Source organism: Schistocerca piceifrons, unplaced genomic scaffold (genome assembly GCF_021461385.2).
Source record: "Schistocerca piceifrons isolate TAMUIC-IGC-003096 unplaced genomic scaffold, iqSchPice1.1 HiC_scaffold_716, whole genome shotgun sequence".
In the NCBI taxonomy this organism is placed as follows: Eukaryota; Metazoa; Arthropoda; class Insecta; order Orthoptera; family Acrididae; genus Schistocerca; species Schistocerca piceifrons.
In genome coordinates, this window is record NW_025728966.1 from 93,418 (window position 1) to 109,544 (window position 16,127).

Sequence of the window (16,127 nt, forward strand, 5' to 3'; positions counted from 1 at the left end):
AATTCGTATACCTTCTGCAGGAATCTCGCAGAATGGTAGCATTTGCTTACGCCTCTTCACATGGATAACGTGCATGCACACTGTAGCGAGGCTCGTAAACGAATGACATCGCCAAGCATGACATTATACTACAAAATGCATACAAACCAATGTTCTGCCTATGCATTCAGAAAACCTCTGAGGCCAGTAGAATACTTGTCATAGGTTGTAGAACATCCCTTTCATTCAGTGTACTGCCATGTGTTAGATGCTGCTCGAGATAGCTCCGCTCCTTGCAGGAAGGTTTAAATAATGAATGCCTTCTGTGAGGTTCGAACTCACGACCCCTGGTTTACGAGACCAGTGCTCTACCACTGAGCTAAGAAGGCGGCAGCTTAGCGTTTGTGAGCTATCCCCAAATTGTTACTTCATCATACTGAATCTTGCAGCCCTCGACCAGATATCGGATTTGGCACACAGCTGCTGCTGGGGGTGTCCACATTGCCGTTTTCCAAATCTCTTGAATGTTTCGCCCTTACGATCGACGACGAGCGTCGGCCCACCAAAAGTTAGCGGTCTGCACAATCCTGACCTAGTGCACAGCTTGTGGGATAGCGTGGCTCGACTGCGAAATGCGCCTTTCGGCTCCTCTCTCTGGCTACAGTGCGCTGTTGTCCACAGTGGCACTGGCGTTGCCCATGGGGCTTCATGTAAGGCGACTGCACGTCGCTCGGCCAACAGCGGCCTACTGCAGACCGACACTTAAGACACACCAAATACAAATCGACATCGAGAGACAGGCCCTGTCATATGGCACTCGCGACGTATATGCTGAAATTGAATGTAAAGAATACGTCTTTTGTAGCGGGCGTCCCTCTACTGCAGTGTCACACATGACGAATAAAAAGGAAAACAGCAGAACGTCTGTGTAGGGCCATGTTTTTACCTACAGTGTCACTTGGCTGAATGTGTATAAGGCTCTGTGGCATCACTCAAACGCAGCCAAATTGTCACACTAGCTGTGTATCTCTAACAAAGTTGACGTATGTCCTCACCTCGGTGCCGGTTAAAACGATTTCGCCCCCGGGTGGGCTCGAACCACCAACCTTTCGGTTAACAGCCGAACGCGCTAGCCGATTGCGCCACGGAGGCCTTGACTTTAGCTCCCTTGTGCTCTGTATATCAACGCAATTCGTATACCTTCTGCAGGAATCTCGCAGAATGGTAGCATTTGCTTACGCCTCTTCACATGGATAACGTGCATGCACACTGTAGCGAGGCTCGTAAACGAATGACATCGCCAAGCATGACATTATACTACAAAATGCATACAAACCAATGTTCTGCCTATGCATTCAGAAAACCTCTGAGGCCAGTAGAATACTTGTCATAGGTTGTAGAACATCCCTTTCATTCAGTGTACTGCCATGTGTTAGATGCTGCTCGAGATAGCTCCGCTCCTTGCAGGAAGGTTTAAATAATGAATGCCTTCTGTGAGGTTCGAACTCACGACCCCTGGTTTACGAGACCAGTGCTCTACCACTGAGCTAAGAAGGCGGCAGCTTAGCGTTTGTGAGCTATCCCCAAATTGTTACTTCATCATACTGAATCTTGCAGCCCTCGACCAGATATCGGATTTGGCACACAGCTGCTGCTGGGGGTGTCCACATTGCCGTTTTCCAAATCTCTTGAATGTTTCGCCCTTACGATCGACGACGAGCGTCGGCCCACCAAAAGTTAGCGGTCTGCACAATCCTGACCTAGTGCACAGCTTGTGGGATAGCGTGGCTCGACTGCGAAATGCGCCTTTCGGCTCCTCTCTCTGGCTACAGTGCGCTGTTGTCCACAGTGGCACTGGCGTTGCCCATGGGGCTTCATGTAAGGCGACTGCACGTCGCTCGGCCAACAGCGGCCTACTGCAGACCGACACTTAAGACACACCAAATACAAATCGACATCGAGAGACAGGCCCTGTCATATGGCACTCGCGACGTATATGCTGAAATTGAATGTAAAGAATACGTCTTTTGTAGCGGGCGTCCCTCTACTGCAGTGTCACACATGACGAATAAAAAGGAAAACAGCAGAACGTCTGTGTAGGGCCATGTTTTTACCTACAGTGTCACTTGGCTGAATGTGTATAAGGCTCTGTGGCATCACTCAAACGCAGCCAAATTGTCACACTAGCTGTGTATCTCTAACAAAGTTGACGTATGTCCTCACCTCGGTGCCGGTTAAAACGATTTCGCCCCCGGGTGGGCTCGAACCACCAACCTTTCGGTTAACAGCCGAACGCGCTAGCCGATTGCGCCACGGAGGCCTTGACTTTAGCTCCCTTGTGCTCTGTATATCAACGCAATTCGTATACCTTCTGCAGGAATCTCGCAGAATGGTAGCATTTGCTTACGCCTCTTCACATGGATAACGTGCATGCACACTGTAGCGAGGCTCGTAAACGAATGACATCGCCAAGCATGACATTATACTACAAAATGCATACAAACCAATGTTCTGCCTATGCATTCAGAAAACCTCTGAGGCCAGTAGAATACTTGTCATAGGTTGTAGAACATCCCTTTCATTCAGTGTACTGCCATGTGTTAGATGCTGCTCGAGATAGCTCCGCTCCTTGCAGGAAGGTTTAAATAATGAATGCCTTCTGTGAGGTTCGAACTCACGACCCCTGGTTTACGAGACCAGTGCTCTACCACTGAGCTAAGAAGGCGGCAGCTTAGCGTTTGTGAGCTATCCCCAAATTGTTACTTCATCATACTGAATCTTGCAGCCCTCGACCAGATATCGGATTTGGCACACAGCTGCTGCTGGGGGTGTCCACATTGCCGTTTTCCAAATCTCTTGAATGTTTCGCCCTTACGATCGACGACGAGCGTCGGCCCACCAAAAGTTAGCGGTCTGCACAATCCTGACCTAGTGCACAGCTTGTGGGATAGCGTGGCTCGACTGCGAAATGCGCCTTTCGGCTCCTCTCTCTGGCTACAGTGCGCTGTTGTCCACAGTGGCACTGGCGTTGCCCATGGGGCTTCATGTAAGGCGACTGCACGTCGCTCGGCCAACAGCGGCCTACTGCAGACCGACACTTAAGACACACCAAATACAAATCGACATCGAGAGACAGGCCCTGTCATATGGCACTCGCGACGTATATGCTGAAATTGAATGTAAAGAATACGTCTTTTGTAGCGGGCGTCCCTCTACTGCAGTGTCACACATGACGAATAAAAAGGAAAACAGCAGAACGTCTGTGTAGGGCCATGTTTTTACCTACAGTGTCACTTGGCTGAATGTGTATAAGGCTCTGTGGCATCACTCAAACGCAGCCAAATTGTCACACTAGCTGTGTATCTCTAACAAAGTTGACGTATGTCCTCACCTCGGTGCCGGTTAAAACGATTTCGCCCCCGGGTGGGCTCGAACCACCAACCTTTCGGTTAACAGCCGAACGCGCTAGCCGATTGCGCCACGGAGGCCTTGACTTTAGCTCCCTTGTGCTCTGTATATCAACGCAATTCGTATACCTTCTGCAGGAATCTCGCAGAATGGTAGCATTTGCTTACGCCTCTTCACATGGATAACGTGCATGCACACTGTAGCGAGGCTCGTAAACGAATGACATCGCCAAGCATGACATTATACTACAAAATGCATACAAACCAATGTTCTGCCTATGCATTCAGAAAACCTCTGAGGCCAGTAGAATACTTGTCATAGGTTGTAGAACATCCCTTTCATTCAGTGTACTGCCATGTGTTAGATGCTGCTCGAGATAGCTCCGCTCCTTGCAGGAAGGTTTAAATAATGAATGCCTTCTGTGAGGTTCGAACTCACGACCCCTGGTTTACGAGACCAGTGCTCTACCACTGAGCTAAGAAGGCGGCAGCTTAGCGTTTGTGAGCTATCCCCAAATTGTTACTTCATCATACTGAATCTTGCAGCCCTCGACCAGATATCGGATTTGGCACACAGCTGCTGCTGGGGGTGTCCACATTGCCGTTTTCCAAATCTCTTGAATGTTTCGCCCTTACGATCGACGACGAGCGTCGGCCCACCAAAAGTTAGCGGTCTGCACAATCCTGACCTAGTGCACAGCTTGTGGGATAGCGTGGCTCGACTGCGAAATGCGCCTTTCGGCTCCTCTCTCTGGCTACAGTGCGCTGTTGTCCACAGTGGCACTGGCGTTGCCCATGGGGCTTCATGTAAGGCGACTGCACGTCGCTCGGCCAACAGCGGCCTACTGCAGACCGACACTTAAGACACACCAAATACAAATCGACATCGAGAGACAGGCCCTGTCATATGGCACTCGCGACGTATATGCTGAAATTGAATGTAAAGAATACGTCTTTTGTAGCGGGCGTCCCTCTACTGCAGTGTCACACATGACGAATAAAAAGGAAAACAGCAGAACGTCTGTGTAGGGCCATGTTTTTACCTACAGTGTCACTTGGCTGAATGTGTATAAGGCTCTGTGGCATCACTCAAACGCAGCCAAATTGTCACACTAGCTGTGTATCTCTAACAAAGTTGACGTATGTCCTCACCTCGGTGCCGGTTAAAACGATTTCGCCCCCGGGTGGGCTCGAACCACCAACCTTTCGGTTAACAGCCGAACGCGCTAGCCGATTGCGCCACGGAGGCCTTGACTTTAGCTCACTTGTGCTCCGTATATCAACGCAATTCGTATACCTTCTGCAGGAATCTCGCAGAATGGTAGCATTTGCTTACGCCTCTTCACATGGATAACGTGCATGCACACTGTAGCGAGGCTCGTAAACGAATGACATCGCCAAGCATGACATTATACTACAAAATGCATACAAACCAATGTTCTGCCTATGGATTCAGAAAACCTCTGAGGCCAGTAGAATACTTGTCATAGGTTGTAGAACATCCCTTTCATTCAGTGTACTGCCATGTGTTAGATGCTGCTCGAGATAGCTCCGCTCCTTGCAGGAAGGTTTAAATAATGAATGCCTTCTGTGAGGTTCGAACTCACGACCCCTGGTTTACGAGACCAGTGCTCTACCACTGAGCTAAGAAGGCGGCAGCTTAGCGTTTGTGAGCTATCCCCAAATTGTTACTTCATCATACTGAATCTTGCAGCCCTCGACCAGATATCGGATTTGGCACACAGCTGCTGCTGGGGGTGTCCACATTGCCGTTTTCCAAATCTCTTGAATGTTTCGCCCTTACGATCGACAACGAGCGTCGGCCCACCAAAAGTTAGCGGTCTGCACAATCCTGACCTAGTGCACAGCTTGTGGGATAGCGTGGCTCGACTGCGAAATGCGCCTTTCGGCTCCTCTCTCTGGCTACAGTGCGCTGTTGTCCACAGTGGCACTGGCGTTGCCCATGGGGCTTCATGTAAGGCGACTGCACGTCGCTCGGCCAACAGCGGCCTACTGCAGACCGACACTTAAGACACACCAAATACAAATCGACATCGAGAGACAGGCCCTGTCATATGGCACTCGCGACGTATATGCTGAAATTGAATGTAAAGAATACGTCTTTTGTAGCGGGCGTCCCTCTACTGCAGTGTCACACATGACGAATAAAAAGGAAAACAGCAGAACGTCTGTGTAGGGCCATGTTTTTACCTACAGTGTCACTTGGCTGAATGTGTATAAGGCTCTGTGGCATCACTCAAACGCAGCCAAATTGTCACACTAGCTGTGTATCTCTAACAAAGTTGACGTATGTCCTCACCTCGGTGCCGGTTAAAACGATTTCGCCCCCGGGTGGGCTCGAACCACCAACCTTTCGGTTAACAGCCGAACGCGCTAGCCGATTGCGCCACGGAGGCCTTGACTTTAGCTCCCTTGTGCTCTGTATATCAACGCAATTCGTATACCTTCTGCAGGAATCTCGCAGAATGGTAGCATTTGCTTACGCCTCTTCACATGGATAACGTGCATGCACACTGTAGCGAGGCTCGTAAACGAATGACATCGCCAAGCATGACATTATACTACAAAATGCATACAAACCAATGTTCTGCCTATGGATTCAGAAAACCTCTGAGGCCAGTAGAATACTTGTCATAGGTTGTAGAACATCCCTTTCATTCAGTGTACTGCCATGTGTTAGATGCTGCTCGAGATAGCTCCGCTCCTTGCAGGAAGGTTTAAATAATGAATGCCTTCTGTGAGGTTCGAACTCACGACCCCTGGTTTACGAGACCAGTGCTCTACCACTGAGCTAAGAAGGCGGCAGCTTAGCGTTTGTGAGCTATCCCCAAATTGTTACTTCATCATACTGAATCTTGCAGCCCTCGACCAGATATCGGATTTGGCACACAGCTGCTGCTGGGGGTGTCCACATTGCCGTTTTCCAAATCTCTTGAATGTTTCGCCCTTACGATCGACGACGAGCGTCGGCCCACCAAAAGTTAGCGGTCTGCACAATCCTGACCTAGTGCACAGCTTGTGGGATAGCGTGGCTCGACTGCGAAATGCGCCTTTCGGCTCCTCTCTCTGGCTACAGTGCGCTGTTGTCCACAGTGGCACTGGCGTTGCCCATGGGGCTTCATGTAAGGCGACTGCACGTCGCTCGGCCAACAGCGGCCTACTGCAGACCGACACTTAAGACACACCAAATACAAATCGACATCGAGAGACAGGCCCTGTCATATGGCACTCGCGACGTATATGCTGAAATTGAATGTAAAGAATACGTCTTTTGTAGCGGGCGTCCCTCTACTGCAGTGTCACACATGACGAATAAAAAGGAAAACAGCAGAACGTCTGTGTAGGGCCATGTTTTTACCTACAGTGTCACTTGGCTGAATGTGTATAAGGCTCTGTGGCATGACTCAAACGCAGCCAAATTGTCACACTAGCTGTGTATCTCTAACAAAGTTGACGTATGTCCTCACCTCGGTGCCGGTTAAAACGATTTCGCCCCCGGGTGGGCTCGAACCACCAACCTTTCGGTTAACAGCCGAACGCGCTAGCCGATTGCGCCACGGAGGCCTTGACTTTAGCTCCCTTGTGCTCTGTATATCAACGCAATTCGTATACCTTCTGCAGGAATCTCGCAGAATGGTAGCATTTGCTTACGCCTCTTCACATGGATAACGTGCATGCACACTGTAGCGAGGCTCGTAAACGAATGACATCGCCAAGCATGACATTATACTACAAAATGCATACAAACCAATGTTCTGCCTATGCATTCAGAAAACCTCTGAGGCCAGTAGAATACTTGTCATAGGTTGTAGAACATCCCTTTCATTCAGTGTACTGCCATGTGTTAGATGCTGCTCGAGATAGCTCCGCTCCTTGCAGGAAGGTTTAAATAATGAATGCCTTCTGTGAGGTTCGAACTCACGACCCCTGGTTTACGAGACCAGTGCTCTACCACTGAGCTAAGAAGGCGGCAGCTTAGCGTTTGTGAGCTATCCCCAAATTGTTACTTCATCATACTGAATCTTGCAGCCCTCGACCAGATATCGGATTTGGCACACAGCTGCTGCTGGGGGTGTCCACATTGCCGTTTTCCAAATCTCTTGAATGTTTCGCCCTTACGATCGACGACGAGCGTCGGCCCACCAAAAGTTAGCGGTCTGCACAATCCTGACCTAGTGCACAGCTTGTGGGATAGCGTGGCTCGACTGCGAAATGCGCCTTTCGGCTCCTCTCTCTGGCTACAGTGCGCTGTTGTCCACAGTGGCACTGGCGTTGCCCATGGGGCTTCATGTAAGGCGACTGCACGTCGCTCGGCCAACAGCGGCCTACTGCAGACCGACACTTAAGACACACCAAATACAAATCGACATCGAGAGACAGGCCCTGTCATATGGCACTCGCGACGTATATGCTGAAATTGAATGTAAAGAATACGTCTTTTGTAGCGGGCGTCCCTCTACTGCAGTGTCACACATGACGAATAAAAAGGAAAACAGCAGAACGTCTGTGTAGGGCCATGTTTTTACCTACAGTGTCACTTGGCTGAATGTGTATAAGGCTCTGTGGCATCACTCAAACGCAGCCAAATTGTCACACTAGCTGTGTATCTCTAACAAAGTTGACGTATGTCCTCACCTCGGTGCCGGTTAAAACGATTTCGCCCCCGGGTGGGCTCGAACCACCAACCTTTCGGTTAACAGCCGAACGCGCTAGCCGATTGCGCCACGGAGGCCTTGACTTTAGCTCCCTTGTGCTCTGTATATCAACGCAATTCGTATACCTTCTGCAGGAATCTCGCAGAATGGTAGCATTTGCTTACGCCTCTTCACATGGATAACGTGCATGCACACTGTAGCGAGGCTCGTAAACGAATGACATCGCCAAGCATGACATTATACTACAAAATGCATACAAACCAATGTTCTGCCTATGCATTCAGAAAACCTCTGAGGCCAGTAGAATACTTGTCATAGGTTGTAGAACATCCCTTTCTTTCAGTGTACTGCCATGTGTTAGATGCTGCTCGAGATAGCTCCGCTCCTTGCAGGAAGGTTTAAATAATGAATGCCTTCTGTGAGGTTCGAACTCACGACCCCTGGTTTACGAGACCAGTGCTCTACCACTGAGCTAAGAAGGCGGCAGCTTAGCGTTTGTGAGCTATCCCCAAATTGTTACTTCATCATACTGAATCTTGCAGCCCTCGACCAGATATCGGATTTGGCACACAGCTGCTGCTGGGGGTGTCCACATTGCCGTTTTCCAAATCTCTTGAATGTTTCGCCCTTACGATCGACGACGAGCGTCGGCCCACCAAAAGTTAGCGGTCTGCACAATCCTGACCTAGTGCACAGCTTGTGGGATAGCGTGGCTCGACTGCGAAATGCGCCTTTCGGCTCCTCTCTCTGGCTACAGTGCGCTGTTGTCCACAGTGGCACTGGCGTTGCCCATGGGGCTTCATGTAAGGCGACTGCACGTCGCTCGGCCAACAGCGGCCTACTGCAGACCGACACTTAAGACACACCAAATACAAATCGACATCGAGAGACAGGCCCTGTCATATGGCACTCGCGACGTATATGCTGAAATTGAATGTAAAGAATACGTCTTTTGTAGCGGGCGTCCCTCTACTGCAGTGTCACACATGACGAATAAAAAGGAAAACAGCAGAACGTCTGTGTAGGGCCATGTTTTTACCTACAGTGTCACTTGGCTGAATGTGTATAAGGCTCTGTGGCATCACTCAAACGCAGCCAAATTGTCACACTAGCTGTGTATCTCTAACAAAGTTGACGTATGTCCTCACCTCGGTGCCGGTTAAAACGATTTCGCCCCCGGGTGGGCTCGAACCACCAACCTTTCGGTTAACAGCCGAACGCGCTAGCCGATTGCGCCACGGAGGCCTTGACTTTAGCTCCCTTGTGCTCTGTATATCAACGCAATTCGTATACCTTCTGCAGGAATCTCGCAGAATGGTAGCATTTGCTTACGCCTCTTCACATGGATAACGTGCATGCACACTGTAGCGAGGCTCGTAAACGAATGACATCGCCAAGCATGACATTATACTACAAAATGCATACAAACCAATGTTCTGCCTATGGATTCAGAAAACCTCTGAGGCCAGTAGAATACTTGTCATAGGTTGTAGAACATCCCTTTCATTCAGTGTACTGCCATGTGTTAGATGCTGCTCGAGATAGCTCCGCTCCTTGCAGGAAGGTTTAAATAATGAATGCCTTCTGTGAGGTTCGAACTCACGACCCCTGGTTTACGAGACCAGTGCTCTACCACTGAGCTAAGAAGGCGGCAGCTTAGCGTTTGTGAGCTATCCCCAAATTGTTACTTCATCATACTGAATCTTGCAGCCCTCGACCAGATATCGGATTTGGCACACAGCTGCTGCTGGGGGTGTCCACATTGCCGTTTTCCAAATCTCTTGAATGTTTCGCCCTTACGATCGACGACGAGCGTCGGCCCACCAAAAGTTAGCGGTCTGCACAATCCTGACCTAGTGCACAGCTTGTGGGATAGCGTGGCTCGACTGCGAAATGCGCCTTTCGGCTCCTCTCTCTGGCTACAGTGCGCTGTTGTCCACAGTGGCACTGGCGTTGCCCATGGGGCTTCATGTAAGGCGACTGCACGTCGCTCGGCCAACAGCGGCCTACTGCAGACCGACACTTAAGACACACCAAATACAAATCGACATCGAGAGACAGGCCCTGTCATATGGCACTCGCGACGTATATGCTGAAATTGAATGTAAAGAATACGTCTTTTGTAGCGGGCGTCCCTCTACTGCAGTGTCACACATGACGAATAAAAAGGAAAACAGCAGAACGTCTGTGTAGGGCCATGTTTTTACCTACAGTGTCACTTGGCTGAATGTGTATAAGGCTCTGTGGCATCACTCAAACGCAGCCAAATTGTCACACTAGCTGTGTATCTCTAACAAAGTTGACGTATGTCCTCACCTCGGTGCCGGTTAAAACGATTTCGCCCCCGGGTGGGCTCGAACCACCAACCTTTCGGTTAACAGCCGAACGCGCTAGCCGATTGCGCCACGGAGGCCTTGACTTTAGCTCCCTTGTGCTCTGTATATCAACGCAATTCGTATACCTTCTGCAGGAATCTCGCAGAATGGTAGCATTTGCTTACGCCTCTTCACATGGATAACGTGCATGCACACTGTAGCGAGGCTCGTAAACGAATGACATCGCCAAGCATGACATTATACTACAAAATGCATACAAACCAATGTTCTGCCTATGCATTCAGAAAACCTCTGAGGCCAGTAGAATACTTGTCATAGGTTGTAGAACATCCCTTTCATTCAGTGTACTGCCATGTGTTAGATGCTGCTCGAGATAGCTCCGCTCCTTGCAGGAAGGTTTAAATAATGAATGCCTTCTGTGAGGTTCGAACTCACGACCCCTGGTTTACGAGACCAGTGCTCTACCACTGAGCTAAGAAGGCGGCAGCTTAGCGTTTGTGAGCTATCCCCAAATTGTTACTTCATCATACTGAATCTTGCAGCCCTCGACCAGATATCGGATTTGGCACACAGCTGCTGCTGGGGGTGTCCACATTGCCGTTTTCCAAATCTCTTGAATGTTTCGCCCTTACGATCGACGACGAGCGTCGGCCCACCAAAAGTTAGCGGTCTGCACAATCCTGACCTAGTGCACAGCTTGTGGGATAGCGTGGCTCGACTGCGAAATGCGCCTTTCGGCTCCTCTCTCTGGCTACAGTGCGCTGTTGTCCACAGTGGCACTGGCGTTGCCCATGGGGCTTCATGTAAGGCGACTGCACGTCGCTCGGCCAACAGCGGCCTACTGCAGACCGACACTTAAGACACACCAAATACAAATCGACATCGAGAGACAGGCCCTGTCATATGGCACTCGCGACGTATATGCTGAAATTGAATGTAAAGAATACGTCTTTTGTAGCGGGCGTCCCTCTACTGCAGTGTCACACATGACGAATAAAAAGGAAAACAGCAGAACGTCTGTGTAGGGCCATGTTTTTACCTACAGTGTCACTTGGCTGAATGTGTATAAGGCTCTGTGGCATCACTCAAACGCAGCCAAATTGTCACACTAGCTGTGTATCTCTAACAAAGTTGACGTATGTCCTCACCTCGGTGCCGGTTAAAACGATTTCGCCCCCGGGTGGGCTCGAACCACCAACCTTTCGGTTAACAGCCGAACGCGCTAGCCGATTGCGCCACGGAGGCCTTGTCTTTAGCTCCCTTGTGCTCTGTATATCAACGCAATTCGTATACCTTCTGCAGGAATCTCGCAGAATGGTAGCATTTGCTTACGCCTCTTCACATGGATAACGTGCATGCACACTGTAGCGAGGCTCGTAAACGAATGACATCGCCAAGCATGACATTATACTACAAAATGCATACAAACCAATGTTCTGCCTATGCATTCAGAAAACCTCTGAGGCCAGTAGAATACTTGTCATAGGTTGTAGAACATCCCTTTCATTCAGTGTACTGCCATGTGTTAGATGCTGCTCGAGATAGCTCCGCTCCTTGCAGGAAGGTTTAAATAATGAATGCCTTCTGTGAGGTTCGAACTCACGACCCCTGGTTTACGAGACCAGTGCTCTACCACTGAGCTAAGAAGGCGGCAGCTTAGCGTTTGTGAGCTATCCCCAAATTGTTACTTCATCATACTGAATCTTGCAGCCCTCGACCAGATATCGGATTTGGCACACAGCTGCTGCTGGGGGTGTCCACATTGCCGTTTTCCAAATCTCTTGAATGTTTCGCCCTTACGATCGACGACGAGCGTCGGCCCACCAAAAGTTAGCGGTCTGCACAATCCTGACCTAGTGCACAGCTTGTGGGATAGCGTGGCTCGACTGCGAAATGCGCCTTTCGGCTCCTCTCTCTGGCTACAGTGCGCTGTTGTCCACAGTGGCACTGGCGTTGCCCATGGGGCTTCATGTAAGGCGACTGCACGTCGCTCGGCCAACAGCGGCCTACTGCAGACCGACACTTAAGACACACCAAATACAAATCGACATCGAGAGACAGGCCCTGTCATATGGCACTCGCGACGTATATGCTGAAATTGAATGTAAAGAATACGTCTTTTGTAGCGGGCGTCCCTCTACTGCAGTGTCACACATGACGAATAAAAAGGAAAACAGCAGAACGTCTGTGTAGGGCCATGTTTTTACCTACAGTGTCACTTGGCTGAATGTGTATAAGGCTCTGTGGCATCACTCAAACGCAGCCAAATTGTCACACTAGCTGTGTATCTCTAACAAAGTTGACGTATGTCCTCACCTCGGTGCCGGTTAAAACGATTTCGCCCCCGGGTGGGCTCGAACCACCAACCTTTCGGTTAACAGCCGAACGCGCTAGCCGATTGCGCCACGGAGGCCTTGACTTTAGCTCCCTTGTGCTCTGTATATCAACGCAATTCGTATACCTTCTGCAGGAATCTCGCAGAATGGTAGCATTTGCTTACGCCTCTTCACATGGATAACGTGCATGCACACTGTAGCGAGGCTCGTAAACGAATGACATCGCCAAGCATGACATTATACTACAAAATGCATACAAACCAATGTTCTGCCTATGCATTCAGAAAACCTCTGAGGCCAGTAGAATACTTGTCATAGGTTGTAGAACATCCCTTTCATTCAGTGTACTGCCATGTGTTAGATGCTGCTCGAGATAGCTCCGCTCCTTGCAGGAAGGTTTAAATAATGAATGCCTTCTGTGAGGTTCGAACTCACGACCCCTGGTTTACGAGACCAGTGCTCTACCACTGAGCTAAGAAGGCGGCAGCTTAGCGTTTGTGAGCTATCCCCAAATTGTTACTTCATCATACTGAATCTTGCAGCCCTCGACCAGATATCGGATTTGGCACACAGCTGCTGCTGGGGGTGTCCACATTGCCGTTTTCCAAATCTCTTGAATGTTTCGCCCTTACGATCGACGACGAGCGTCGGCCCACCAAAAGTTAGCGGTCTGCACAATCCTGACCTAGTGCACAGCTTGTGGGATAGCGTGGCTCGACTGCGAAATGCGCCTTTCGGCTCCTCTCTCTGGCTACAGTGCGCTGTTGTCCACAGTGGCACTGGCGTTGCCCATGGGGCTTCATGTAAGGCGACTGCACGTCGCTCGGCCAACAGCGGCCTACTGCAGACCGACACTTAAGACACACCAAATACAAATCGACATCGAGAGACAGGCCCTGTCATATGGCACTCGCGACGTATATGCTGAAATTGAATGTAAAGAATACGTCTTTTGTAGCGGGCGTCCCTCTACTGCAGTGTCACACATGACGAATAAAAAGGAAAACAGCAGAACGTCTGTGTAGGGCCATGTTTTTACCTACAGTGTCACTTGGCTGAATGTGTATAAGGCTCTGTGGCATCACTCAAACGCAGCCAAATTGTCACACTAGCTGTGTATCTCTAACAAAGTTGACGTATGTCCTCACCTCGGTGCCGGTTAAAACGATTTCGCCCCCGGGTGGGCTCGAACCACCAACCTTTCGGTTAACAGCCGAACGCGCTAGCCGATTGCGCCACGGAGGCCTTGACTTTAGCTCCCTTGTGCTCTGTATATCAACGCAATTCGTATACCTTCTGCAGGAATCTCGCAGAATGGTAGCATTTGCTTACGCCTCTTCACATGGATAACGTGCATGCACACTGTAGCGAGGCTCGTAAACGAATGACATCGCCAAGCATGACATTATACTACAAAATGCATACAAACCAATGTTCTGCCTATGCATTCAGAAAACCTCTGAGGCCAGTAGAATACTTGTCATAGGTTGTAGAACATCCCTTTCTTTCAGTGTACTGCCATGTGTTAGATGCTGCTCGAGATAGCTCCGCTCCTTGCAGGAAGGTTTAAATAATGAATGCCTTCTGTGAGGTTCGAACTCACGACCCCTGGTTTACGAGACCAGTGCTCTACCACTGAGCTAAGAAGGCGGCAGCTTAGCGTTTGTGAGCTATCCCCAAATTGTTACTTCATCATACTGAATCTTGCAGCCCTCGACCAGATATCGGATTTGGCACACAGCTGCTGCTGGGGGTGTCCACATTGCCGTTTTCCAAATCTCTTGAATGTTTCGCCCTTACGATCGACGACGAGCGTCGGCCCACCAAAAGTTAGCGGTCTGCACAATCCTGACCTAGTGCACAGCTTGTGGGATAGCGTGGCTCGACTGCGAAATGCGCCTTTCGGCTCCTCTCTCTGGCTACAGTGCGCTGTTGTCCACAGTGGCACTGGCGTTGCCCATGGGGCTTCATGTAAGGCGACTGCACGTCGCTCGGCCAACAGCGGCCTACTGCAGACCGACACTTAAGACACACCAAATACAAATCGACATCGAGAGACAGGCCCTGTCATATGGCACTCGCGACGTATATGCTGAAATTGAATGTAAAGAATACGTCTTTTGTAGCGGGCGTCCCTCTACTGCAGTGTCACACATGACGAATAAAAAGGAAAACAGCAGAACGTCTGTGTAGGGCCATGTTTTTACCTACAGTGTCACTTGGCTGAATGTGTATAAGGCTCTGTGGCATCACTCAAACGCAGCCAAATTGTCACACTAGCTGTGTATCTCTAACAAAGTTGACGTATGTCCTCACCTCGGTGCCGGTTAAAACGATTTCGCCCCCGGGTGGGCTCGAACCACCAACCTTTCGGTTAACAGCCGAACGCGCTAGCCGATTGCGCCACGGAGGCCTTGACTTTAGCTCCCTTGTGCTCTGTATATCAACGCAATTCGTATACCTTCTGCAGGAATCTCGCAGAATGGTAGCATTTGCTTACGCCTCTTCACATGGATAACGTGCATGCACACTGTAGCGAGGCTCGTAAACGAATGACATCGCCAAGCATGACATTATACTACAAAATGCATACAAACCAATGTTCTGCCTATGCATTCAGAAAACCTCTGAGGCCAGTAGAATACTTGTCATAGGTTGTAGAACATCCCTTTCATTCAGTGTACTGCCATGTGTTAGATGCTGCTCGAGATAGCTCCGCTCCTTGCAGGAAGGTTTAAATAATGAATGCCTTCTGTGAGGTTCGAACTCACGACCCCTGGTTTACGAGACCAGTGCTCTACCACTGAGCTAAGAAGGCGGCAGCTTAGCGTTTGTGAGCTATCCCCAAATTGTTACTTCATCATACTGAATCTTGCAGCCCTCGACCAGATATCGGATTTGGCACACAGCTGCTGCTGGGGGTGTCCACATTGCCGTTTTCCAAATCTCTTGAATGTTTCGCCCTTACGATCGACGACGAGCGTCGGCCCACCAAAAGTTAGCGGTCTGCACAATCCTGACCTAGTGCACAGCTTGTGGGATAGCGTGGCTCGACTGCGAAATGCGCCTTTCGGCTCCTCTCTCTGGCTACAGTGCGCTGTTGTCCACAGTGGCACTGGCGTTGCCCATGGGGCTTCATGTAAGGCGACTGCACGTCGCTCGGCCAACAGCGGCCTACTGCAGACCGACACTTAAGACACACCAAATACAAATCGACATCGAGAGACAGGCCCTGTCATATGGCACTCGCGACGTATATGCTGAAATTGAATGTAAAGAATACGTCTTTTGTAGCGGGCGTCCCTCTACTGCAGTGTCACACATGACGAATAAAAAGGAAAACAGCAGAACGTCTGTGTAGGGCCATGTTTTTACCTACAGTGTCACTTGGCT

General features: G+C 49.9%; 27 non-coding genes across 27 annotated transcripts; all 27 read right to left on the reverse strand.

Moving 5' to 3' along the window:
* Positions 1–296: 296 nt before the first annotated feature.
* Positions 297–368, reverse strand: Trnat-cgu. The gene has a single exon. It is a non-coding gene; the product is annotated as a tRNA-Thr (tRNA).
* Positions 369–1,057: 689 nt separating this feature from the next.
* Trnan-guu lies at positions 1,058–1,131 on the reverse strand. The gene has a single exon. It is a non-coding gene; the product is annotated as a tRNA-Asn (tRNA).
* A 333-nt stretch (positions 1,132–1,464) lies between these two features.
* Trnat-cgu lies at positions 1,465–1,536 on the reverse strand. The gene has a single exon. It is a non-coding gene; the product is annotated as a tRNA-Thr (tRNA).
* A 689-nt stretch (positions 1,537–2,225) lies between these two features.
* Positions 2,226–2,299, reverse strand: Trnan-guu. Its single transcript has one exon. It is a non-coding gene; the product is annotated as a tRNA-Asn (tRNA).
* A 333-nt stretch (positions 2,300–2,632) lies between these two features.
* Positions 2,633–2,704, reverse strand: Trnat-cgu. Its single transcript has one exon. It is a non-coding gene; the product is annotated as a tRNA-Thr (tRNA).
* Positions 2,705–3,393: 689 nt separating this feature from the next.
* Trnan-guu lies at positions 3,394–3,467 on the reverse strand. Its single transcript has one exon. It is a non-coding gene; the product is annotated as a tRNA-Asn (tRNA).
* Positions 3,468–3,800: 333 nt separating this feature from the next.
* Positions 3,801–3,872, reverse strand: Trnat-cgu. The gene has a single exon. It is a non-coding gene; the product is annotated as a tRNA-Thr (tRNA).
* Positions 3,873–4,561: 689 nt separating this feature from the next.
* On the reverse strand, positions 4,562–4,635 carry Trnan-guu. The gene has a single exon. It is a non-coding gene; the product is annotated as a tRNA-Asn (tRNA).
* A 333-nt stretch (positions 4,636–4,968) lies between these two features.
* Positions 4,969–5,040, reverse strand: Trnat-cgu. The gene has a single exon. It is a non-coding gene; the product is annotated as a tRNA-Thr (tRNA).
* Positions 5,041–5,729: 689 nt separating this feature from the next.
* On the reverse strand, positions 5,730–5,803 carry Trnan-guu. Its single transcript has one exon. It is a non-coding gene; the product is annotated as a tRNA-Asn (tRNA).
* A 333-nt stretch (positions 5,804–6,136) lies between these two features.
* Positions 6,137–6,208, reverse strand: Trnat-cgu. The gene has a single exon. It is a non-coding gene; the product is annotated as a tRNA-Thr (tRNA).
* A 689-nt stretch (positions 6,209–6,897) lies between these two features.
* Positions 6,898–6,971, reverse strand: Trnan-guu. Its single transcript has one exon. It is a non-coding gene; the product is annotated as a tRNA-Asn (tRNA).
* A 333-nt stretch (positions 6,972–7,304) lies between these two features.
* Trnat-cgu lies at positions 7,305–7,376 on the reverse strand. Its single transcript has one exon. It is a non-coding gene; the product is annotated as a tRNA-Thr (tRNA).
* A 689-nt stretch (positions 7,377–8,065) lies between these two features.
* On the reverse strand, positions 8,066–8,139 carry Trnan-guu. Its single transcript has one exon. It is a non-coding gene; the product is annotated as a tRNA-Asn (tRNA).
* A 333-nt stretch (positions 8,140–8,472) lies between these two features.
* On the reverse strand, positions 8,473–8,544 carry Trnat-cgu. Its single transcript has one exon. It is a non-coding gene; the product is annotated as a tRNA-Thr (tRNA).
* A 689-nt stretch (positions 8,545–9,233) lies between these two features.
* On the reverse strand, positions 9,234–9,307 carry Trnan-guu. Its single transcript has one exon. It is a non-coding gene; the product is annotated as a tRNA-Asn (tRNA).
* Positions 9,308–9,640: 333 nt separating this feature from the next.
* Trnat-cgu lies at positions 9,641–9,712 on the reverse strand. The gene has a single exon. It is a non-coding gene; the product is annotated as a tRNA-Thr (tRNA).
* A 689-nt stretch (positions 9,713–10,401) lies between these two features.
* Trnan-guu lies at positions 10,402–10,475 on the reverse strand. The gene has a single exon. It is a non-coding gene; the product is annotated as a tRNA-Asn (tRNA).
* Positions 10,476–10,808: 333 nt separating this feature from the next.
* Positions 10,809–10,880, reverse strand: Trnat-cgu. Its single transcript has one exon. It is a non-coding gene; the product is annotated as a tRNA-Thr (tRNA).
* Positions 10,881–11,569: 689 nt separating this feature from the next.
* Trnan-guu lies at positions 11,570–11,643 on the reverse strand. The gene has a single exon. It is a non-coding gene; the product is annotated as a tRNA-Asn (tRNA).
* Positions 11,644–11,976: 333 nt separating this feature from the next.
* On the reverse strand, positions 11,977–12,048 carry Trnat-cgu. The gene has a single exon. It is a non-coding gene; the product is annotated as a tRNA-Thr (tRNA).
* Positions 12,049–12,737: 689 nt separating this feature from the next.
* Positions 12,738–12,811, reverse strand: Trnan-guu. The gene has a single exon. It is a non-coding gene; the product is annotated as a tRNA-Asn (tRNA).
* A 333-nt stretch (positions 12,812–13,144) lies between these two features.
* On the reverse strand, positions 13,145–13,216 carry Trnat-cgu. Its single transcript has one exon. It is a non-coding gene; the product is annotated as a tRNA-Thr (tRNA).
* A 689-nt stretch (positions 13,217–13,905) lies between these two features.
* Positions 13,906–13,979, reverse strand: Trnan-guu. The gene has a single exon. It is a non-coding gene; the product is annotated as a tRNA-Asn (tRNA).
* A 333-nt stretch (positions 13,980–14,312) lies between these two features.
* Positions 14,313–14,384, reverse strand: Trnat-cgu. The gene has a single exon. It is a non-coding gene; the product is annotated as a tRNA-Thr (tRNA).
* A 689-nt stretch (positions 14,385–15,073) lies between these two features.
* Trnan-guu lies at positions 15,074–15,147 on the reverse strand. Its single transcript has one exon. It is a non-coding gene; the product is annotated as a tRNA-Asn (tRNA).
* Positions 15,148–15,480: 333 nt separating this feature from the next.
* Trnat-cgu lies at positions 15,481–15,552 on the reverse strand. The gene has a single exon. It is a non-coding gene; the product is annotated as a tRNA-Thr (tRNA).
* Between the last annotated feature and the right edge of the window lie 575 nt (positions 15,553–16,127).